We start from the raw sequence: 24244 nt of genomic DNA, 5'->3' as shown, positions 1-24244 counted from the left end.
TGATATCGGCCTTTTAAGACGAAAAAGATGTGGAAAAGGGAAAACCATTTTTCAAAACGGGTCGATTTCCTGGACACTGATGGGCGGTTACTAACTCATTTCATCAAAGTAAACTATGGATTTGCTTTTCAGTTAAGTGTCTCATCGCTGTCACAGCTGATTTTCGTGTTCCAACTTCATCTCGGCCGCATGCGGAAACGGTTCGGTGTGTGTGTAACCCGCGGGGCCCGGGGAGGGTCTTTCCCCCTACTGTCTTCCTGGGTGTCCTCACTTCGGGGACCTGCCATTCCTCGCGCGTCTAAGGCAATGAAGGGACAGCGAAGCGTGGGGAAGCCGCACAAAAGGCACCCAACGGCTATCAGTGCAGAGAGACCAGTGCAGGGCGCGCGTGAAACACCCAACATGCCCGGGAAGAGGAGAAAAATTTCCCAGAGGGTGGGACATGGGTTGACCTTCTGTAGAGTCCACAAAGAACAGGACGGCTGAAGTGACGGGCGGCGACCTTTCCAGACCCCGCTTCCATCCCGGGCGCGCCCAGCAGGCGCGGCCTCAGCTTCGGTCCTAGAGGCCGGGACGAGGTGCGGAGGGCGCAGGGCGACCGCGCCGTGTCTTTCCAACAGTGCCGCGTCCACCGAGTCGCCGAGGCTTCCTTCATTCATCCTGCAGGCGCCGCAGCTCCGGGGCAGGGTGGAGGCGGTTCGGTGGCGGGCCGGGGCCTGGCAGGGGAGGGGCGGCGCGGCGAGCGGAGGATGCCCGGCTTTCCCTCCATCGGCCTCCGGCAGGCACGGCCCCGTGGCTGGGCCCAGATCTCCCGCAGAGCTCCAGAGCAGCCCTGGTGCTCCCGCGCCGCCGCCTCAGACACCCACCGGGAAGGCCGAACGGGACACAGTCTTCCCGCCGGGGTCCCTCCCGCTGGCCAAGCGGCCGGAGCGCGCGCGCACACACACGCACATACACACGCTCGCGCGCAAACGCACACACATATACTCACACGCGCACACACACGCACGCGCACACACATACACACACGCGCACACACACACGCACATACACACGGTCGCGCGCAAACGCACACACATACACGCGCACACACACACGCACGCGCACACACACACGGTCGCGCGCAAACGCACACACATACACACACGCGCGCACACACACATACACACGCGCACACACACATACACACACGCACGCATACACACGCGCGCACACACACACACGCACACACATACACACGCGCACACACACATACACACGCACGCACACACACATACACACACGCACGCACACACATACACATACACACAAACACACGCGCGCGCGCACACACTCACGCGTGCACACACACACACACTCACGCACACGCACACATACACACACGCACGCACACACACATACACACGCGCACACACATACACGCGCGCGCACACACTCACGCGCGCACACACACACACTCACGCACACGCACACACACATACGCGCACACACATACACACACGCGCGCGCACACACGCACACGTGAACACGCACGCCCTCCTTCCCTCCCTGCAGCCCCGGCTGCCCCCGAGCCCGCTCGCCCGGCCCTTCCTCCCCGGCGCGCGGCGCCCCGGCGGCCTCTGCAGGCCCCTCCCCCGGGGAGGGGAGCGGGACGCGCGCGGGAGCCGGGCGCGGGGAGGGACTGGCGGTTGGGGAGTGTCTGGCTGCCCCCGCCCCTCGAGCCCCTCCCTCCGTCCCTGCCTCCCTCCTCCCGGTCCCCTCCCTCGTTCGCTCCCTGCCCACTCCCGCGGGGACGCTCCGTGGCGCGGCTTCTTCACACTTTAGTTGGGAGCCGCGCGCCGCGCTCAGTTACTGGAGAGCTGGCCGCGCGCCGCCGCCCCCCGCTCGCACGCACGCGGGCCCGGCCTCGGGGGGTTCGGCTTCTACTCCCAGCAGCAGGGAGGAGGGGGAGCCGCGGACACCCTGTGGGGAGGAGGAGGAGGAGGAGGGAGGAAGAGAAAAGGCGAGGAGGAGAGGGCGGGGGGCGGGGGGCGGGGGGCTCGCCACCTTCAGCTCCCCCGCGAGCGCCCAAGGTAAGCGCGAGCCGTCGCCTGCTCTGGGGCGGGGGGAGCTGGCGGCGCAGCCCCCCGGAGCCCGGCTCCCCGGCACCCCGGGCGGGCAGGGAGGGAGGCCTGCGGGGTGTCTGCCGCGCGGAAGGAATGGGAGCCGCGGTCGTGGCGCTGCGTGCGCGGGGCCCGGGCCGGGGCTGCCGCTGGTTTGGGGCTGGTGGGGCTGCTGCAAGGGACGGAAGCTGGGGTGGGGGTGCCGCAGGGGGCGCCCGCTTGCCAGGGTGAGGAGGGCTGGGATGCGGTTGGGGCTGCTGACGACTTTCGTCACATCGAGGCCTGGGTGGCTGGTGTGAGACACCCCTCCCTTCCCACCCGCACCCCCCGCCGCCCTCAGCCTTCCTGCTCCTCTCTAGCTTTGCATGTAGCCACTGTACTTTGCAAGCCGCAGCTTGAAAGAAAAAAGAAAATTGAGAATCCTTGGCTAAGTCTGCAGGTCCCTTCTCCCGCTCCGACTGATTGATGTGTTTGCGAGGGTGGTGTGATCTCCGGGATTTCTGAAGTTTTGACCTTTGGGGGTGGGTTGTTTCGGTGCGTCTGTTTGCCTTCCTCGGTGTATTTAATATTCGTGCCATGCAAGGCAGCCGGAGGTGCTTGGTTATTGTACACGGAACAGATTTCACTCCCCTCTGCAGGCAGTTCGTGAAGTGCTGCTGCCACAGCTGCCTCTGGTCTGCTGGTTAATGTCCTTCTGCTATCATCCACCCTGCCCCCTCCTACGGAGGGATTGTTTTTTTCCCCACTTACTGTTTGTGTGAGAGAAATCCCTGGGCTTAAGGGCTCTCCGTCACCCATTCATTCCTCTTCTAAAGCTTTGAATGGCTCAGACATGTTGGTAAAATTTGGGGTGGCTTTCTTTGCTCCAAGAGTTGCATGGCCAAGGATGAAAATGTACACACACAAACACGCATGAATCTTGAGAGATGGCAAGAGTTTGAGAGAGAAGTGATTGGTTTCCAAGAGGAAGTTAACGACCTATGAGATATCTTCCATCACATGCGAGTTAGGAAAACTGTTTTAAAATAGATAGTGCTTATGTGGTGTGTGGCTGGAAGACAGCCATAAGTTCAGTTATTGAAGCAACTCTGAAAGCGATACCTCCTGATCACCCAGGCCTCAGTAAGACACACACATACTCTGCCTCAGACGTTGAGAGGAGGCTGACACACCATAGATTCCATGTAGTACTTTTTTTTTTTAAGGCGACTGTACAGACTGTTTAGGGAAATGACAAGTTCATTACGCAGACACATGCAATGAACACCTCTCTATTCAAGGGAATGGGCCCACTTTTACCTAATGAGAATGACCTTTGGGTTTGGTAAAATTGAGATGTACCAGGATAGAAAAAAAGCATGGGCAGCGTGGGCCTGGGATACCTCAGCTCTGTTAGGGGGGAAGGTGATGTTTCTGAAAGGTTTTGTAAGTCCAAGATGCTGACTTTGGGGGTTTTCTCCCCTTTTTTATGCTTCTGGAGCTGGGTTGTAAGATCAGTAGAACGTGTTCTGTGTTGGCTGTTTGGCAATGTAATTGATCACACATGGGCATTAATTTGGACTTGATCACCTATTTTTGTTTTGCTGCTTATAAAACCGGAAGTGCCAGTGATAGGACAACTGTGAGTATTCATAGGCATTAAACCAATGCTAGGACTAAGACTTCACAGATCACAAATGCAGCATTGAAATATAATTTCCTTTAATGTTTCCTGCTGTGCAAACTGAGTCCAGAGAACAGCTCTGGAGGGCGACTAAGGAAAGCAACAAAGACAAACACACCCAGCCCTTGGACGGATGGATGCCTGAGAAGGGGCGGGGTGCTTCTGTTGTCTAGCATTATCTCAACTGGAGCATATTTCCCACGAAAAATGGCCTTGGGTGGCAGAGAGGTCTCACATCCTCCAATGTTAAATGTTCATCCTAGAAGGACCCCAAGGTTGTAGCTTCCTTCTTCCCAGCTGATTCCGGTTCATTCTGAGTCGAGAGAACTGATGATATGTTTTCTTGGCTAGTAATATATACCTCCCTTGCCCCATCTCACTTTATCGTTTAACATGGATTTCTGAAAATTGATAGGCCACTGTCTGAAGTGGTTTGAGCTTCTTAAAGAATGACATAGTACACATCAGGAGCTTGCCCATTAATTGGTACTATTTGCTGTCACTGATTCAAAAGCCCTACCAGGAGGAAGATGGTTTGCACCGTTATGAGTATCATTTCCAGGTTGATTGTGCCTCTGCACTGTGTTGGATTTGTGACCAGGCAAGCTTTGAATGTTACATCCCAAGTGGCTTGCTCCAGGCACTCAGTGGCTCCCTTCTTCTGGATATTTTTTTGTCAGAGAGGGAGACACCAAAGGCTGGGGGAGGGAGTGTCAAGGCATTAAACCAGTGCTGGGACTAGCATCGCCCTTAGGGCAGGAGACTATTCACAGAGGGTCCTACGTGTGATAAGCATTACCAGCTTCATTTTGAACTTCTCAGTGCAACTTGCAGCCATGTGAGGCACCTTTTGAGGCTCACACATTTAAGTACACAGGTCGTGGAGTTCTGCATCCTTTGAAGTTTCCTTCTCGTTCTACTTGTAGAAGGAGAATGCCAGTTAATAGAGAAATTGGTCAAACCTCATTGTCTTATGACCTTTCTCTAGCTTATTAGAACCAGACATAAGGTGGGGCGGGGAGGACGTTGCTTTGTGTGTCATGTACGTGTTTTCCCTGCTGCTGTTTTACCCACATCTCAGAGTGTTGGCATCACTGGTTTAAGTGGCTTTAACTGTTTAATTCTGGACCTCCTCATGGGTCGGATGAAATCCAAACTCATCCGAGAGTTGTTAGGGTTGGGTATGTACACGTGAATGGACTGCAGCGCTCCAGCAAGCCCTCTGAGTAGCACCTTCCTGATTTTCTATCAGAAGTGAAGACATGGCAGATCTGATCTCATAATGCACATTTATGTGAAAATAGTTTATTTATAAAAGTTGATTTGTCTCCAAATTTTCAGGAACATATTGACTGTGTAAATCAACTTATACATGTCTAGTAGATAGGAACTCACTCAGATATTGAATGGATCAGTCTTAGTTTCATGAAAATATACATCTCTTTAAAAATACTGTTTTGGAAATGGGTGTAGTAAAGCCCCCTCCCAAGATGAAGGGAGGGAAACATGAAATAATACAGGGGTGAGGACCTAGCACAGTGTTCATGGTGGGAATTCAGGTGTTTCACTGACCTTTTTTTTTTGCAACTTTACTTTGTAAAGATACTTTCATTAATATGTTTTTAGCAAACAAATGCATTTTTGGCCATTTCATGGTCCTTTGAGCTTCGATTTTAGAAGTTCCGTAGCATGGGAAAAGTAAAAGTTATGCTTAATTAGGTTCTTGATAAAACATGAGAAATAGATTGTAATAGAATGCTAGAGATACTGCTTAGAAAACTGTGAAAACGGGAATAGGGCTTGTGTGCAGGAAGAATTGAGACAATGAAACTGTATTTTGAAAAATGTATTTTCCAGAGATCATAATTCAAGAGCTTATCTGAAGTGGCATGTAAATTATACATATACATATTTTTAAAGTAGGCAGTTGTTTAGCTTGACTATCTCAGTTCTGAAGTTTAATTTTATGAGTTACAGTTGAAACAAGAAACAACATGACATGCTGTGGTTATGCAATTATGACAGGAGTGGTTGGATGTAAACTGGGCTAGGATAAACATAGAAATGCACACACAACAGCCTCTGCAGTCACCAGGTATTAAGTTCCTTTACGTTTTTGTTAAATATGTTGCTAGAAAATGTATTTCCTAGGATGTAGGCTAGTCACGTAATATAAAGATTGCTTCCCCCTACACTGGTGAAAGGAGATGCAGCTTCCCCAATCTGGAATGGAAACTGAGAAGATTAATTGGCCAAACTACTGGAAGGCGGGGCTGATCTGCTCATCTCAGCCACCCCCATAGCAGCCAGCATTGCACTTGGAAGTCACTGCGAGTGATTGAATTGAATGGAATTAACCTAATTGGTTACGATCTGTAATGTGTCAAAACCTCGGAGAAATACATTAGACACAGACTTAAGTTTTAATAAATCTGTACATTATTAACAGCTCTGTACTATTCCTCAGGGAGGATTTTTAAATGTTGAAACATATTTGACAGGAAAGTGAACATTCCAAGCGTGATGGCCTCTCAAATGACTGGAATTTCTAGTTAGGGGCGTCTTGATTTGGAATATATATAATTTCTATATTTGACAGCTGTTTCTTCCCTCCTGGTTAAAGCTGTGGTTATCATCTTATTTATCTGAGGGGCTCAGTGAATAACAGTGCTCATGTTTATAGCGTGCCTTCAAGATTTCAAAGTCCTTTCATGCACCCTGTCTCATTTGGCATTTGGCTGCAGCCATAGCAATCAGAGTTTTCCATGCTGGGATCTCTCTGAGAATGTGCCTGGATCAAGGAGTGGTGGAGCAGTCCTGGGGAAGCTCAAGTAGCTCCATCTCTTGATTTATAAGACTCGCTGCTACTCCCTCCAAAATAGCTTAAAAAGGGGAAAGTTGAGACCTAGTTGGTGCACTGAGCTCACTCAGGCTTAGCACCCTGTGGCCCTCCCCTAAATCTGTTCTCTGTCTTGGGCTGCCTTTTACCTCTGACTTCTCCTTTGCCAAATATCTCTTTCACCTTCCTGTCCCTTCTGAAGCTTTTTAATGTTTTTCTGTCTCGTAGATTTTCTTTCATAGACACTCCTGCTACTTATCGCCCCACCTTACTTTTGCCTGCAAGACTTCAGTTTTGTGTGTCCGAATGAGCTTTTCAAGCATTTTTTTTTTTTTTTTTTTTTTGTGACCAGTAAGAGGAACGTAACCCTCAGCTTGGTGTCATCTGCACCGCGCTCAGCCGGTGAGCGCACCGGCCATCCCTATATAGGATCCGAACCCGGGGCCTCAGCGCTCCCAGTGCCGCTGCGCTCCCAGTGCCGCACTCTCCCCAGTGAGCCACAGCCCGGCCCTCAAGCATTTTAACTATATCTCCAGATCCACTATCTCTCCCACCTGTCTGCCCAACAGTAAACTTCCTGCTTCCAGCCCAGCTTCTCCCTCTGCCCTCAGGGCCCCTTCCGCTGTCCTGCTTCGCCCCACACCTGCTCGCTTATTTCTCCCACCCCCTTCTCTCCATCAGGCCTTTAGATCTTCCAGCACATGCCTGCCTCTGCCTGTTTCACTGGCTCCCGCCATCTCAGCAGATGTGTTAATAGCGTTCATGAACTGGCATCCACATACTTTATACCACACTTTCTACATTTATACGTGTAGAAAAATGGAATTAGAGCACCCCCAAGCTTAAGGATCTTTCTTCCTTTGTTTTTCACTTGGTTTTCACTATGTCAAATTGTTCACTTTTGAAGGCTCTTAAGCCATTTAACAATAGCTGAAGTACTGTGCTTCTTCACTTAGCAACTACATCTCCCACTGGGTAACAGATAAAGGAGATATCTTGATGATTATTGTTACTTTTAAAGATTTGGACAACAAATCTTGCGAAGCATTTCAGAGATTTTCATAATAGCACCATTGAAAGGCTTTTTTATCCCCAGACTCTACTTGCTAATCACAGAAGGAGAATGCTTTGTTTAATTTCATCTTCGTTACCTTTTTTTCCTCCTTTGGTGAGATAAATGTTGGTTTATTAAATATTACTGTAACTTGAACCAACTTTTTTTCTCATTTGTTGTGGTTTTACTGCTCTCCATGAAAATTTTATAAGCTCACGGGACACATTTGTGCCTGGCAAAGATCCTTTAGCTGAGATATACCACTGTGGGTTTCCCCTATAAGTTTATAGCATGTGTTGGCCCCATCAGTAGGGTTAGTGAGAAAAAAAAAGTAGTAAAACGAGGACTAGCACTAGAAAAACATATCCCGTTGACTCATTACATACAAATTTGGATTGGTCTTTTCAGAAAACTGTACTTCAAAAGTAGATCCAACACTAGTGATGCAATATCCTGAGTGCTTTAGGGCTTTTGGAAGAACGTGCTTTAAAGCAGAGCAGGGAGATGATGGTTCTTAAGTATGAATTCCCTTTCTTTGATGAATCTCTACTTTATTTGAGTGGGGTGTATACTGCAGTAGTTTCAGGTCATTGCTAAACCATGTGTGAGGACATATTCCACTTCACTTGATGACTTCGCTGGGTAGGAAAAGGAGAACGAGAAGTTGATAGTTTTCACTGGAGTGTGGGGGTGTTTCTCATGCCCATTATCACAGGTATAAGTGGTAAGTGAAGCACTCTTGACACCCCAGGAGATGCATCATATATCACAGCCACTCCTAACAGCTTCTCCCTGAATCTCAAAGTCAAAGATCTTCAATGGTTGTTTTCAGTGTAATGTTCCCCCGGTATTAACACTAGGATTTCTTTCATGAGAAGATGGAAAAGCCAGGTGTAGAGTAAGGAGATGCTGCAGGCCACCGGGCTATGATTTGTAGAGAACGTCTCAAAGACACAGTTAATACATGCCAAGGGGTGACTTCAGCAGTTCCCTCTGAAAGTTCTGCCAGAAGCAGTTTTCCTAAGATAATTTTTTAACAGTTCTTGTAATGAAAAGGCTATACAGGAATAAGCAACATATATATCTCAGGCAGTTACTGTTTTGGTAAAGGAAGTGAGGATCCAGGAACCTCTCTGAGTTGTTTAGTATTTGCCAAAAATTCAGATGTTCTGGTTTCTGTGCCAGGAATCCATGACAGTGTAGATACAAACACCCACCCCTGCTTTGCCTTGGGACATCCTCCATTCTGCTGTTTCTCTAGAAATCCAGGCCATTTTTCAAGTTTCAATTCAAATCTCACCTCCTCAAAGGAGCATTTTTTTGACCATAAAAGAGTCGTTGCTCCCTTACCTTCCATGAGCTCCTGTAACACTCATTTTAGGTTTATTTTATTTCATTATTAGTTTTGCTTTTCATTTATGTACTTTTCCCCCCAGCCAAATGTAAGCTCTTCTGCCACATCCACTGGGCCTTAACAGTAGATTGTACTGAATAAGTAGCTAGTGGTTGATTGATAGCTGGTCATGGATCTGAGGCTTGAAATTTCTCTCTATGAAGAACTTTCTCCCTTTTAAAACTCTCTTCAGCAAAATTAGGAAATTTGGTTAAAGAGAGTTTTAAAAGGGAGCAAGGAATGAGAAAAGATAATGGAAAATTTTAAATCCCTTCATTGGCCAAGGTTAAGGCATCTAATATTTCTTATTCACTCAGATAATTTATTAAACAAACATTTGCTTTTGTTGATGACACTTTGTGTCATCTTACTGCCTGGCACTGGAAGGATGCCAGAGATATAGAGATAAAAAGGCCTGGCCCTACTTTTGCGGAGTTCTCAGACCATCAGGGAAATTGACATGTGAACACATGATATGTGGTGAATAGGCAAAGGTGCTTTGGAAGTGAAGACAGGAAAACGCCCAACTCTGTCTAAAAGTAGTGGGACAGTGCATCCTGGTTTCCCTGGGACAGTCCTCATTTATTCCCACTGTCCAACATAGTTAATAATAGCATCCCTTTTACTCTCAAAAAGGTCCCAGTTCAGACAATAAATAATATAGTTCCCCAACACTGAGAAGTCATAGAAGGCATCACAGAGTGGGAAGTATGTGGACTGACACTTGAAAGCTACACGGGAGTCCTCTAGGGCACTGCTTACATTTCCAAAAATGTTAGAGGACTAACACTGGTTCACTCACTTTTCATTCTTCTCATTTCACTGTGGACTCATAGACCAGTTCACAGACTGGCATTTGGAAATAACGGGGATTGGGGCAGATGGAAGATGAATAGGATGTTTCAGGCAGAAGACACACAATGATGTGGAGCCACATGGATGTGGATCAGTGTGGCTGGACTCTCCACATGGGATGGAGAGTGATGGGAGGTGAGGCTGACAAACTATGCAGAGTCTTACAGGTTGTACTAAAGAGTTTGGATTTATTACCCAAAATATGAGCATTGAGAGGCATTGAAAAACTGTAAAGATGGAAGAGTTGTAATTTGCATGATAATTTGTTCTTTAATGAGTGGGTAAGAGACTGGAGAGGGCCAGAGACGTGTCCCAGCAAGTGAACTCTAGTACCGACTTGACAGGAGTTGCTGAGAGCTGAAAATGGGAAAAAGGAACAGACAGAAGGATTTAGGAAGCAGAATTGGTAGGACTCAGTGACAAATTTGGCATACAGAGTGATGAAGGGGGTAAAGAAAATTGCAAAATTTCTGAATGGATCATACTCACTGAGATGGAGAATCCAGGTATTAGGAGGAAGGATAATTAACTCAGTTTGAAGTATGTTTAGTTTTAGGTGCAATATGCTTAGATGGAAATACTTAATTGGTAACTGGAATTCTAGTTTGGAATTCAGTAGAGAGGTTTGGTGTAGAATTATGATCTCGGCTCAGTCATTGTTTTCTCTGGGAATCATTTCCTGATTTCCATAATGAGGTCAAATCCCTGTATTCTGCCCTCTTAGTGTACCAAGCACCTCCTCACCTACATGCACTTCCCAATATTATAATTGCACATTCATTTTTGTGATTCTGTGGTTAACAATAATACCAACCCCTGCCCAACTGTAAAGTCCATGAGAAGACTATATCTATATTTAATCCCTTGTATCAAAAGGACACCTACCGCACAACAGGGGTCCAGCACATATTGGTTGAATGGATGAATGAATGAATGAAAGAGGGTTTTTGTAAATTAGGTAGTTGAAACTACAATAGTTTGGCATGAGATTGCCCAAGGAAAGTATGAGAAGACAAAACTGAACAGTGAGTTCTGGGGAACTCTATCTTGTGAGAGGTGTGATGGAAACAGATGGTGAAGGAGACTGAAAAGCACAAAGTCTCTAAGAGGCAGGAGAGCCAGGCAAGCATGGTGTCTGTCAGAGGGGAAGGAGGGAGGATCAAGCAGTGGCACGTGGTCAGAATTGTTGCATGAAGAAGTAAAATAATACTGCAGGGGTCTCCTCAGGATTTGCAATGACTCTTTATTAAATAGAGGTGGAAATATTTTCCTTATGGGAGGATATCAAGGTGTTTCCTCACTGCTAAAAAACTCTGTATGGCTATGTAACATGTAATCTTATATTAACTTATGCTGCATGCAACATTTGATATTTTATCATTTTGCTGGTGTCGTAGGTTTGGAATCTCAGTTTAGCCTTTTATAATTTATGCCAGCACCTGAGGTAGTAAAAATTCGGAGCCATGTTTGGAGAGGATGATGAAACAGTACAATGTTTAATCATTGTGAATTTATGAGTGTGCGTACTGATTTATAAGGGGATAAAGTACATGGGTATTTACATTCCACCAGATGAATAGCCATCTACACAAATGACACATTACATTACAACATTGTAACAAAGAATGGCTAATTGTCTGATTCCAGAAGTGAAGACTGAGAAGCAATGTCACTAAAGGTTTGTAGTATAAGTAGGGAGGCATATTGCAGAGTATGATTTTTACTTGTTCTCAGTCTCCACTGAGAGGTAGAAGTGGGGGAGGCATCATAATGTAGTGGGAAGAACGTGGGCTTTGGATTCAACAGATTCTGTACCAGTTCCACCACCTCTTAACTGTAGATTCATGATCTTGAATAACAATGGCAGTAGTTGACAATAGTAATAATAAAATCTGACATGTATTGAGTGCTTACTCTGTGCCCAGGTACTGTAGTGAGTATATTGCTTGCATTATTTTCTTTAATGTTTGCACAACTCTATGAGGAACCTACTACTATTACCTTTACTTTATAGGTAAGGAAGAACTGAGGCTTAGCATGTTTAGGACCTTGACCAAGATCTTGTAGCTAATGAATGGTGGTGCTAAGACTGAAATTCAGTTTTCTGACTCTAAAGTTAGACTTTTAATTATCAACTCCTGGACAGTTCCATTTTCTCAAAACTGCTTCCCCCACAACACACATACAAGAGGACTTCAAAAAGTTTATGGGAAAATGGAATTTAAAGATAAAAATAAAGATAAAAACTTTATTTCATAACATAAGCTCTGTCAAGTTCAAGGTACTTTTGTAACTGATGATACCACCCATTTAGTTCATCCTTAAACTAAGGTCTTGGGAATTTAACCATGTCAATGCAGTATTCTTTACATTATTAACTGAAGGAAAATAGGTGCCCTTTAAAGATTTTTTTTAAAGATATGAAACAGAAAGAAATCAGAAGGAGTCAAATCAGGACTGTAAAGTGAGTGCCTAGTGATTTTCCCTTGAAACTCTTGCAAATTTCCCTTGTTTGATGAGCAAGAGTATTGTCATGGTGGAGAAGGACTCTCTGGTGGAGAAGGACTCTCTGGTGTAGCTTTCTTGGCTGTTTTTCTGCTGAAGTTATGGCTAAGTTTCTCAAAACAGTCATAATAAGCAGATGTTATTGTTCTTGACCCTCCAAAAGGCAACAAGCAAAATGCCTTGAGCATCCCAAAAAACTGTTTCCATGACCTTTGCTCTTACCAGTCTGCTTTTGCTTTGACTGACCACTTCTACCTCTTGATAACCATGGCTTTGATTGTGCTTTGTCTTCAGGATTGTACTGGTAAAGCCATGTTTCATCTCCTGTTACAATTTTTCAAAGAAATGCTTTAGGATTTTGATCCTACTTGTTTAAAATTTCCATTGAAAACTTTTCTCTTGTCTGCAGCTGATCTGGGTGCAACAGTTTTGGCACCCATGGAGCAGAAAGTCTGCTCAACTTTAATCTTTCAGTCAGAATTGTGTAAGCTGAACCAATTGAGAGGTCTATGGTGTTGGCTACTGTTTCTGCTTTTAATCATTGCTCCTCTTCAATTAGGGCATGAACAGGGTTAATTTTTTCCTTGTAAATTGATGTGGATGGTTTGCTGCTGTGGGCTTCATCTTCAACATTGTCTTGTCCCTTCTTAAAATGAGTTATTCATTTGTGAACTGCTGATTTTCTTGGGGCATTGTCCCCATAAACATTTTGTAAAGCATTAATGATTTCACTGTTCTTCCACCCAAGTTTCACTATAAATTTAATGTTTGTTCTTGCTTCAATTTTAGCAGAATTCATGTTGCTCTGACAGGGGCTTTTTTCAAACTGGTGTCTTATCCTTCTTAGTGCTTCAAACGAGATCCTGTTCAGACATGTTGTAACAAGTTAGTATGAGTTTATTTTGGTGCAAAAAGATTTTGCAATCCATGCATAGTTTTTTTGTAATATGCATTTTCTTTGAACTTTTTGAAGACCTCTGCTTTCTCATTTACTTGTTCTTTTTTAAGCAAATCACAGACATTGTATTACCTTGTCTAAAAGATAAGGACTTTTTTTTCCCTTTTAACATAACTATAGTGTTATCATGCCTAAATATTTTAAAGAATAATTCTTTAATATCAAAAACATGAAAGTAATTAAAAGTCAGAAAGCAAATTTCCTTGATTGTCTCATAATTTCTTTTAAAATGATGAATTTGTTATATTGAGAATCCAAAATTTGTTATATTTTTGCATTTAACATATCTGAGAGATGCCTCTGTCTTTACTTATAGGCTTCCTTTCCTCATTTTTCCTCTTTTTTTCTTCCCTAGCAATTTATTAGCTGAAGAAATGGATTTGTCCTGTAGGATTCCCTGCATTCTGTAGTTTGCTGATTGCATCTTCATTCTTGGTGTTCATCATCACTATATTCCTCTGTTCCTATATTTCTTGTGAACTGGTAGTTTGAGCTAGATTGGGAGCTTGATCAGATATTTTGGCAAGAGTACATTGTAGGAAGCGTTTCATACTTCCTATTATATCTCATCGGGAGGCATACTTTCTTGTGTCTTCCTTTGTGAAGTTAAGACTGATCAGTGGATTTAGGTGTTGTCAGTCTGATCTGTCCATTATAACGTTTCCCCATGCTCTTCAAAAACCATTCATGGTCACTATCATTTCAGTAAGGGTTGTAAAATAGTGATATTCTGTTATCCCTCCACAGCAACTATTTGGCTACCTTGAGGTATAGTTTATGTAGGAAAATTAAGCTTGGTTTTCTTCCCTCTATTTTACTCAATGTTCAAAATAATGGGTTGATTTTCTAGTATCCTCCAAAGGAGACCAATAAGGTTTGTTATTTTAATATCATTATGAACCCATGGATTTCAACACAATTTATGTGTACAGTCCCTTGGAGTTATTTATTTTGAAGCTCAAATTATCTTTGGCCTGTGGGAGTCTTTTTAAATTGGCTTCTGAATTCTTCTGATGAGACTATAGTAGTCTTTGATAACTTGATTACTTTCTGTTTTAACAGGATATTTCAGACATTATCTTATACTTTTCCTGCTCTAGATCTTTTTAGTGGTAAACGGTATACAGAGGTCACAGTCGAGGTGTTAGGGGTTCTCATTGCCTCTGGGCGGGTCATTATTTATAAGCCTTTTCACTGGACCAAGTTAAGAAAATATGTATGGGAGCACTCATATATATTTCATAGTAATATCTTGTAAAGTTCATGGAAAAATAGAATTAAAAGATAATACAAATTTCTTAATGAACTTTTTGAAGACCCCCTCTTGTATGCATATCTATCTCCTACTGAGATATGAATATATCTACTAAAATATGAATATATACTTATGTATGTGTATGTGTATGTTTTATGTATGCATATGTATGACGTATGCATAAATGTATATACACATGTTACATATTTACATTTTATTTCCGTTAAGGTAAGCCAATATCTTTATTTCTTTCCCCTCAGAGAAAAGGTTGCATACTGTAGTTCTGTAACTTGCTTTTTGCACTTAACAGTATATATCATAGATTACTCTGGAGCCATATGTAGAGATTTCTCATTGTGTTTTACAACTGCAGAAACTCTATTGTGTCAGTATACCAAATTTACTCATTTGGATATATGGTGGTTTGCATTCTTTCACTCTTACATTGTAGTGGGGAGTGGTTTACTTTCATTGATGGGGCTTTATTTGCAAATCAGATATAAAGCCTGAATGGAAACATTATTTTTCATTAACTAGGTGGACGGCTGAAAGAACAGTACAGCAATGAGCAGCCTTGTGAATATTTATGTTCATATTCTTGCCAGTTTATCTTTAAGATAGATTTCTAGAAGTAAGATCACTAGGACAAAGGAGAAAAGACATTTGTGGCTTTGCTAGATATTACTGAATTTCCTTCTGTGGGTGCCATATTATTTTGCATTCATACCAGCAAAGTATGAGAGTGCCTCTTACCCCACAGCCTCACCTCTGGATATGTTGTAAAACCTTTGGGTCTTTGTCGTCTAAATGGTGAGAAAAGATACACTAGTGTAATTTTAATTTGTATCTCTCTTATCATGAGCTAGCTTGAGCTCTTTTTTATATGTTTAGGGATCATTTTCATTTCTTTTTCAATGAACTGTCTTGTTATTTATTTTTTTGCCCATATTTATAGGGTTGGGGGTCTTTTTTACCTTTATTTTATATTAGGGACTTTTTTCTCAGTTTATCATTTGTTGTTTTTCTCTAATTATGATGTTTTTATGTAAATTATTTTTCTTTGATGTAGTCCGTTTTATCTGTCTTTATTACATCTTGGTTTTGAGTCGTTGTTTGAAAAGGTTGTAGAGCAACACTGTCCAATAAAAATAAACATAAGACAAATTACATGTGTAAATTTTTTGTAGTAGCTACATCACCAAAAGCAAAATAAACAGGTGAAATTAATTTTAATATATTTTATTTAACCCAATGTATCAAAAATATTATTTCAATAAGTAGTCAGTATTTAAAAATATTAGTGTGGTTTTTACATTCTTTTTTCATGCTAAGTTTTCAATAACTGATGTGTATTTTTTTACTTATAGCACATCTCAATTTGGTCACTAAATTTTCATTGTGAATACTGGATCTGTATTAGATTTCATAAAATTTACAGTTGAAAAAAGTAAATTCACAGAACCAGGTTAAAATTTTCCAATAACTGAATTGAGTATCAGTTTTCCAATTTTAATTTCAATTAATTAAAATTAAATAAAACTGAAAATTCAGTTTTTTAGTCACACTAGGTATAGTTCAAGTTCCCTGCAGCCACATGTAGATAATGGTTACCATTCTGAACAGCACAGTTATAAAATCATCCATATTTTCTTTTAAACTTGTGTGGTTTTATCATTAACACTTTAAATCTGCCAATTTATTTTGGTGTATGATATGGAGAACGGATCCTACTTTCTTTTTTTCCACATAGCTATCTGATATCTTTCCCCCTGATTTGAGATATGCCCCTCTTACATAATTAATTTTCAGAAGTAATTGGCTGTATTTCTGCATTTTCTATTCTCTTTTATTGGTCTATCCCTTCATGCTGTAGTACCCTACTGTTTTAATCATAGAAGCTGTATAATATGTTTTAATATTAAAACCATGGTGAGATCCCGTTTTATGTCTACTAGATTGGCACATGTCTGTCAATATCAAGTGTTTGGCAAGTACATGAAGCAAAGGGAATGAATATGCTTGCAATGCTGGTGAGAGTATAAATTGGTACAGTGATTTTGGAAAGAAGTTTGAAATACCTTGTGGCCCTGATCCCCTTAGCCTTCAGGGTAGCAGAGCAAGTTAGTAGAGCAGGTAGGTAGCAAGCCTGGAGTGGGAGCAGTTTTGTGTAATAACTTCAGATTCCATACCTAATTACCATTTTCTATATAAGCTGGGTTGTGAAAAAGGCTCATAAACACTGCCTTAGAGAAACTCTTAACACATGTGCAAGAATGTGCAAAACAATGCTGTTCATAATAGCAAAACACTGCAAATAGCCGATATGCCTATCAGCAGTTAAAGGGTACTTCAAAAAGTTTGTGGAAAAATAGAATTAAAAGATAATATGAATCTTCCCATGAGCTTTCTGAAGTACCCTGGTATACTGAATAAAGAAATCATGGTACATTCATGTGAAACAGTAGTGAGAGTAATCTGCAACTGTGGGTGTCAATAGGGATGAATTCAAAAGCATAATGGTAAGTGGGGAAGCAAGATAGAATAGCACAGTATGATTCCATTTATGTAAAGTTCAAAAAATGCTGAATTAAAACAGCATATTGTTCAAGGATAGATTCATCTATGGGACGACTATTCAGAAAAGCAAGGGACTGTTTAACATAAAATGCAGGAGAATAAGTACTTCTGGGGGTGAAGGATAGTTTATGCTTGGGAAAGGTCATTCATGAGACTTCAAAGGTACTTGTGATGTTCTGTAGGCAGGTGCAAGATGTTCAGATGTTCATTTGCTTTTATACATTCAATGTACGTGTATTATGTGATTATTTCATAACAAAAGAGAAACAAAATGACAACAAAAATCCAGACATAGGATTAGGTTGACCAGAACTCAAATAATTAAATTTATGCTTGAGAAAAACTTCTGTAAGATGTGAAACACTTGGCTCTTTTTATTTCTTATTTAGTGACAACAACTTTTTAATTGGTTGTATGAAAGTCTGAAGACAGGAATTTGCTTTCAGAGTCTGGGTCAAGAAGCAAGAAATAAGTTATTGTGTAGTATACACACACAAGTGACCATTATATCACCAGGTACAAGTACAGGTAGAGTCATGGGTACTTTGACACTAAGTACTTTTTTGGTACCATTTATGCAAAAACATTATCATGACCAATTTTAAACTTTATTTAGTGAGAGAAGATTTTTGAAGAGATAACATCATTAATAGCAAATGCTTATTAAGCATATGTTATCTGCCAAATGCAGCATGTACATTATTAACTCATTTAATCTGGGTAATAGTCCTATGAAGAATTAGATGTGGTCTCCACCTTACAGATGAATAAACTGATACTCAAAGAGGTTAAGTAACTAGTCTAAAGTCCATAGGAAGTACATGATGGGATTTTAATGCAGGCTTATCTGGCCCCAAAGCCCATGTTCCCAACTTTTGTTCCAGCGTATCTTGTTAAGAATTTCAGGTGCTAGTCTGTCCCATTGCTCAATGGAGGCCTGTCTTAATGTTTTCTGCTGCTAAAACAGAATACGTGAGACTGGGTAATTTATAAAGAACAAGCATTTTTTTTTCTCAAGGTTCTGGAGGCTGGGAAGTCCAAGATCAAGGCACCAGCAGGTTTGGTGTCTGGTGAGGGCCTAGTCTCTACTTTCAAGATAGCTCTGAAGAGGAGGAACATTGTTCCTCACAAGGCAGAAGAGAGTGAGAGAGGGCTGAATTCACCCTTTTATACCAGCACCAATCCTACCCATGAAGGTAGAGCCCTCCTGGCCTAATCACTCTTAAAGGTCACATCTCTTAATACTGTCACCATGACAAATAAATTTCAACATGAGTGTGGAAGGGACAGACATTCAAACCATAGCAAGGCCCGTCCCAGAAAGTTAGTATTCCCACTATTTTCTTAAAATTTCAGAGAAGGAAATTCTTGAATATATTGTGGCAGTTCTTCACAATATCTAAATGAATTTTTTAAAATTATTTTATTTTATTTTATTTTTAAATTTTATTTTGTTGATATACATTGTGGCTGATTATTGTTGTCCCTCACCAAAACCTCCCTCCCTCCTCCCTCCCCCCCCACCAATGTCCCCTCTGTTTGCTTGTCGTATCAACTTCAAGTAATTGTGGTTGTTATATCTTCTTCCCCCCACCCCCGGTTTTTGTGTGTGTGTGTGTGTGTGTGTGTGTGTGTGTGTGTGAATTTATATATTAATTTTTAGCTCCCACCAATAAGTGAGAACATGTGGTATTTCTCTTTCTGTGCCTGACTCGTTTCACTGAATATAATTCTCTCAAGGTCCATCCATGTTGTTGCAAATGGCAGTATTTCATTCGTTTTTATAGCTGAGTAGTATTCCATTGTGTAGATGAACCACATTTTCCATATCCACTCATCCGATGATGGACATTTGGGCTGTTTCCTACTTTGGGCTATTGTAAAGAGTGCTGCAATGAACATTGGGGAACAGGTATACCTTTGACTTGATGATTTCCATTCCTCTGGGTATATTCCCAGCAGTGGGATAGCTGGGTCGTATGGTAGATCTATCTGCAATTGTTTGAGGAACCTCCATACCATTTTCCATAGAGGCTGCACCATTTTGCAGTCCCACCAACAATGTATGAGAGTTCCTTTTTCTCCACAATCTCGCCAGCATTTATCGTTCAGAGTCTTTTGGATTTTAGCCATCCTAACTGGGGTTAGATGGTATCTCAGTGCGGTTTTGATTTGCATTTCCCGGATGCTGAGTGATGTTGAGCATTTTTTCATATGTCTGTTGGCCATTTGTATATCTTCCTTAGAGAAATGCCTACTTAGCTCTTTTGCCCATTTTCTAATTGGGTTGCTTGTTTTTTTCTTGTAAAGTTGTTTGAGTTCCTTATATATTCTGGATATTAATCCTTTGTCAGATGTATATTTTGCAAATATTTTCTCCCACTCTGTTGGTTGTCTTTTAACTCTGTTAATTGTTTCTTTTGCTGTGCAGAAGCTTTTTAGTTTGATAGAATCCCATTTGTTTATTTTTCCTTTGGTTGCCCGCGCTTTTGGGGTCGTATTCATGAAGTCTATGTCCAGTCCTATTTCCTGAAGTGTTTCTCCTATCTTTTCTTTAAGAAGTTTTATTGTTTCAGGGTGTATATTTAAATCCTTATTCCATTTTGAGTTGATTTTAGTATATGGTGAGAGGTATGGGTCTAGTTTCATTCTCCTGCATATGGATATCCAGTTATCCCAGCACCATTTGCTGAAGAGGCAGTCCCTTCCCCAGTGAATAGGCTTGGTGCCTTTGTCAAAGATCAGATGGCAGTAAATGTGTGGGTTGATTTCTGGATTCTCTATTCTATTCCATTGATCAGTGTGTCTGTTTTTGTGCCAGTACCATACTGTTTTGGTTATTATAGCTTTGTAGTATAGTTTAAAGTCAGGTAGTGTTATGCCTCCAGGTTTATTTTTGTTTTGCTCAGCATTGGTTTGGCTACGCGTGGTCTTTTATTATTCCATATAAATGTCTGAATAGTTGTTTCCATTCTAAATGAATTTTTAACATCAGTTTTAATCTTGCTTTTCTTTAGTACCATTAAGCAGTTGCTCTCTACCCCTCTGTGATATGTCTTTTCATAGACTTGCTGGCTTTAAAGAATTTGTTGACTGGGCAGTAGGGGCCCTACGTGGGTTTCTGTTTGTTAGTTTTCTGATATGAAGCCTTCCCCAGTTTTTCCTCCTCAAGATTACCCTGAATTCCAAAACCTCTCTTGGCTGTGCATGCACAAAATCTTTGTTGCCCGTTTTCTCTTCCTGCATTAAGATTTTACGTATGTGTCTATTTCTCCACTTGTCAAAATTTTTAAACTTTTTTCTTTGTTGATTCTCTAGGGATTACCTTATGTATCCAAATTGTGATATCAGCAAATAAAACTTGCACCCTGGTCTTTTATCTGAGTCATTATATGGCTTTTTTAAAAAAATCAGACCCGACACTAATAATTCTTATTATAATTTGAAGTTACATCATGTTTAGCATCACAGTTCTCTCATTTTCTGCTACCTCTTCTTTCCATTGGTATTTTCACCAAAGAACACAGCTGATGAAGGGGACAGGGTGGAAGGAGCATTTGAATGAACATTTGGTTGCTAGGGAACCTGGTTCCTAAGGAATTGTGAATTTCCAACGTTATGCAGAGATTATGGCAGAGCTGCTTGGAATCTCTGTCTGTTTCTCTTTAGGTTGGTGAACCTCCAGCTTTGGTGCTGACCGAAGCTCCTAAAGCTGCTCAGCCTCTTTCTCTGGAGTGAAAGTGGCCAAAAAATTTCTAATCAAAACGAGGAAGAGGTCAGTGTAAGAGCAAAGGTGGTGAATCTGCATCTTACCTCCTGATCTCCAGGTGTTTGTGTGCCTCTCCAAGCCCCAGGAGGAGGCTTTTTATAATGATACCGAGGCCATCTTTACATCTTCCATTTCCATTATATTTGAGTCTCTAACAAATGTGCTTTAGGTTCAAGTGTAAAGAAAAATACTTTCTCTTACTATAATCTCAAATGAGAGTTTTGTGATGCTCTGTGTGCAAATAAAATCTCTCTCATGTGTTTTGATTTTTCACTCTTTAAAAATCATCATATCTCAAATAAGCAAGGTTAAAAATGAACCAAACAGGATCAAATACACTCCTGTGATTAGCAAGGAAGTAAAATGAGTATATCCAGAAATGAAATGCATGTGAGATTCATCTTGGTTTTCTATAACTGGGTTAGATCATGAAATAATGATTTGGAGAGGCTCTTTTTTTGAATCTTAAATGTTTCAAAGATGGGATTAAAGTGAGGGCAAGGGAGATTCTGAGGAGAGAGTGAAGATAAACACAGATATTCATGATCAGGTGTTGTTCTTTGGAAAATAAAATTTGTGTTATAATTTGTGGCAGGTTATTTGTTCAGTGGCACAGAGGATCAGAATTGTGAGGGGAATTCAGCTGGGATAGCATGCATGTCTTTTCCATACCGCCTGATGAAAAACCTTCTAATGTACAGAAATGCATTCAGAGTGTACTTTCCTGATTGCTCCTTTAAAGGGCTGTTGAGGAAGGACTCGAGCCTCACTCTGTTATATTGAGCTCTAATGGGCCAGTTGCATGTGTGTGAAAGAGTATAGGAAACTTGTGCAGGCCACAGTCTAAATGTGGATGCATTCCTCAGAGTTTGTCAGAGGAGGGCTTTTCCTCCTTTTCATACTCCCCCCCACCTCCCCCCAACACCTTATTTCTCTATAGAATTGAGTCTTTGATGTTGAACTAACCATGGCTATAACATTATATGTGCCTCAAAAGAGTGGGAAAAATAAATAGGTACCTAAGTGGTATTTCCCGTAATTGAACGGTTATACAACTACATTTGTCTGGTAACATTTAATACGAAAAACTCAGAAAAATCTCTCAGGTGAGATTTTCTTTCTAATCTGAGTGAAACTTTCCCCAGGGGTCACATCCTAAGCCCCGCCACATCCACTTAGTGCAGTGTATGCATCTGTTCAACAAATGAGTGCATGTTAGTCCAGAAGTCCACAGACAACATTTCCCCCTGAAGCAAATAAAAGACATCATCTTGGGTTATTTGGATAGCTCTGATAAATCTCTTACCTGCTTAATTTTGAAATAGTACGGTTTTTGCAGGGTCTGGGGGAAGGGAGGACAGGAGCATTTAAGGAAATGTACCAGGTCTCTAGCAAATAATTCGTGGCTATTGGGATGCCAAATGCACATTATATTTGACATAGCTATTTATTCTTTTTTATTAAGTGTAAAGAACTCTAAAATGAAAAGTTATATATCTTGGTTGCACCGATAAATAGGAAAATGATAAATAGGAAACAGTTTGAAGAGGACCCAGGGTCTGGTTTTTGCATTGATGGGCATATGGATTTCATTGCAGGTGGGCTAATGGATGTCAGGTGAGGAAGGGAGCCACATAACCTTCCGCTATCAGGGTTTAGAAACATCAGGTAGGCCAGAGGGAGCCTGGGTTCTCATTTTCACTTTTTATTAACCTGGCCTCTGATTTTATTATCTGAGATGATCGACGTAAGACAGAGCGGTTGGAGAATTAATGACTCAGTAGTACTGAGATTAGGCAGCTAAGAATGAGAAAAGTGTCCTAAATAGAAATTGTAGCAATTTAGTATTTCCTTGCTGAATAGGTAGATGACTCAATGCACTTGGTAAAACACTTGGTAAAATTACTCTATTAAAACTGGAAAGCGTGTAAGTGTTGGATTGTTACATCACAGTAGGGAATGGTTTACTTTTGTTGGTGGTGGATTATTTTAAAATTAAACATAAAACCTGAACTGAAACATTACTTTTTATTAACTAGATGGGCAGCTGAATGAACGGAGAAGGTGAGTGAATTTATTCTGCAGCAGCAGCCCAGGGTTGAGGGTTTGTGCTTTTGGCAAACCCTAGTCCCCTAAGAGACTTCTGCATCCCACCAGTGAGACCCATCCTATCAATGAGAAATTACTGCTCTACTGGGCATTTTATTGCCTTAATTTTTTTCATTCATCATTCATTATTTTGAATCCAGCTCAACAAAGGGTTATTGTTTGGGTCATTTGCTAGAGCCTGGAGCTTTACTAAATTGAGCTTTAAGTTAAAATATTTATCTTCAAAGAGGAATTTTTATCTGTGTTAGGTATTTGTGAGTGAAGACTCCCTGATAAGAACTGGGAAATGAGAATAGCCACTGGACAGATGGGACGTGAGAGCATGTTCTCCTGAAGTCTTCACCTTCCTGTGGGGAGAGTCTGACTTTTGAACAAACAGTTGTAGGGCTGCTCAGGTTTCCCCACCTTTCTACTTGCATCCCAATCTGATGAAGTCTCATGCATAACAAAAATGGAAAACTAGGGTCCTTTTGTTTAATTCTGACAGTGCTCCATCAGAAAATTTTAGAACAAAGTCTGTGCCTTAATCACATGGCTATTCTTACAGTGACCTAATGGGTTTGGATGTCAGTATTCTTTCTACCAAGAGTTATTTCAGCTTGGTAGTAAGACTATCAAGAGTTATTTTAGCTGAGAACATGAAATATGGGTAGTGTATTAGTCCATTTATGTTGCTTATAACAAAATACCTGGACTGGGTGATTTATAAGAAAACAAAATTCATTGCTTAGAGTTTTGGAGGCTGGGAAGCCCAAATTCTAGGGAACGCGTCTGGTGAGGGTCTTCTTTGGTGGTGACACAGGGTATTGCAAGAAAGGCAGGAGCAGAGAGAAAGAGAGCCCTCAGGACCACACGCACAACCACCATTAAACCACTCACTATGGCAGGGTGCTCACAAATCCAATCACCTCTTCAAGGCCCAACCTTTCAATTAACATAATAGGCCCCTCTTTCAATTATCCTCAACAGTTACAATTGGGGGATTAAGCTTTAATGACTTTGGGGGACCATTTAGTCCACTGCAGATAGTTTCAAATATTTCCATCTCATATTCAACATTTTAAAAAAAGATTCTTACTCAATTTTTAAAGAAAGTTTTCTTCAGCATGTTTTGTAGTGTTGGGAGACCTTGGCCAGCAGTTGGCAATCTAAGGTGGAATCTTGG

The 24244-nt window shown here is 41.6% G+C and overlaps 1 protein-coding gene across 5 annotated transcripts in view; it reads left to right on the top strand.

Moving 5' to 3' along the window:
* Nucleotides 1–1726: 1726 nt before the first annotated feature.
* LOC134383687 (uncharacterized protein C1orf21 homolog) overlaps nucleotides 1727–24244 on the top strand; it is a 170569-nt gene continuing 148051 nt past the window's right edge. For 2 of the 5 annotated variants that reach the window (XM_063104998.1, XM_063104996.1), the window contains exon 1: nucleotides 1727–2072. The gene's annotated coding sequence lies outside the window, so the exon portion shown is untranslated. The remainder of the gene's footprint in view (nucleotides 2073–24244) is intronic. The other 3 variants (XR_010024201.1, XM_063104999.1, XM_063104995.1) reach the window with 2 other exon arrangements.

Source organism: Cynocephalus volans, chromosome 8 (assembly GCF_027409185.1).
Source record: "Cynocephalus volans isolate mCynVol1 chromosome 8, mCynVol1.pri, whole genome shotgun sequence".
Classification (NCBI taxonomy): Eukaryota; Metazoa; Chordata; class Mammalia; order Dermoptera; family Cynocephalidae; genus Cynocephalus; species Cynocephalus volans.
The sequence above is the reverse complement of the archived record's forward strand: the minus strand, read 5'-3'. Positions and strand labels throughout refer to the sequence as shown.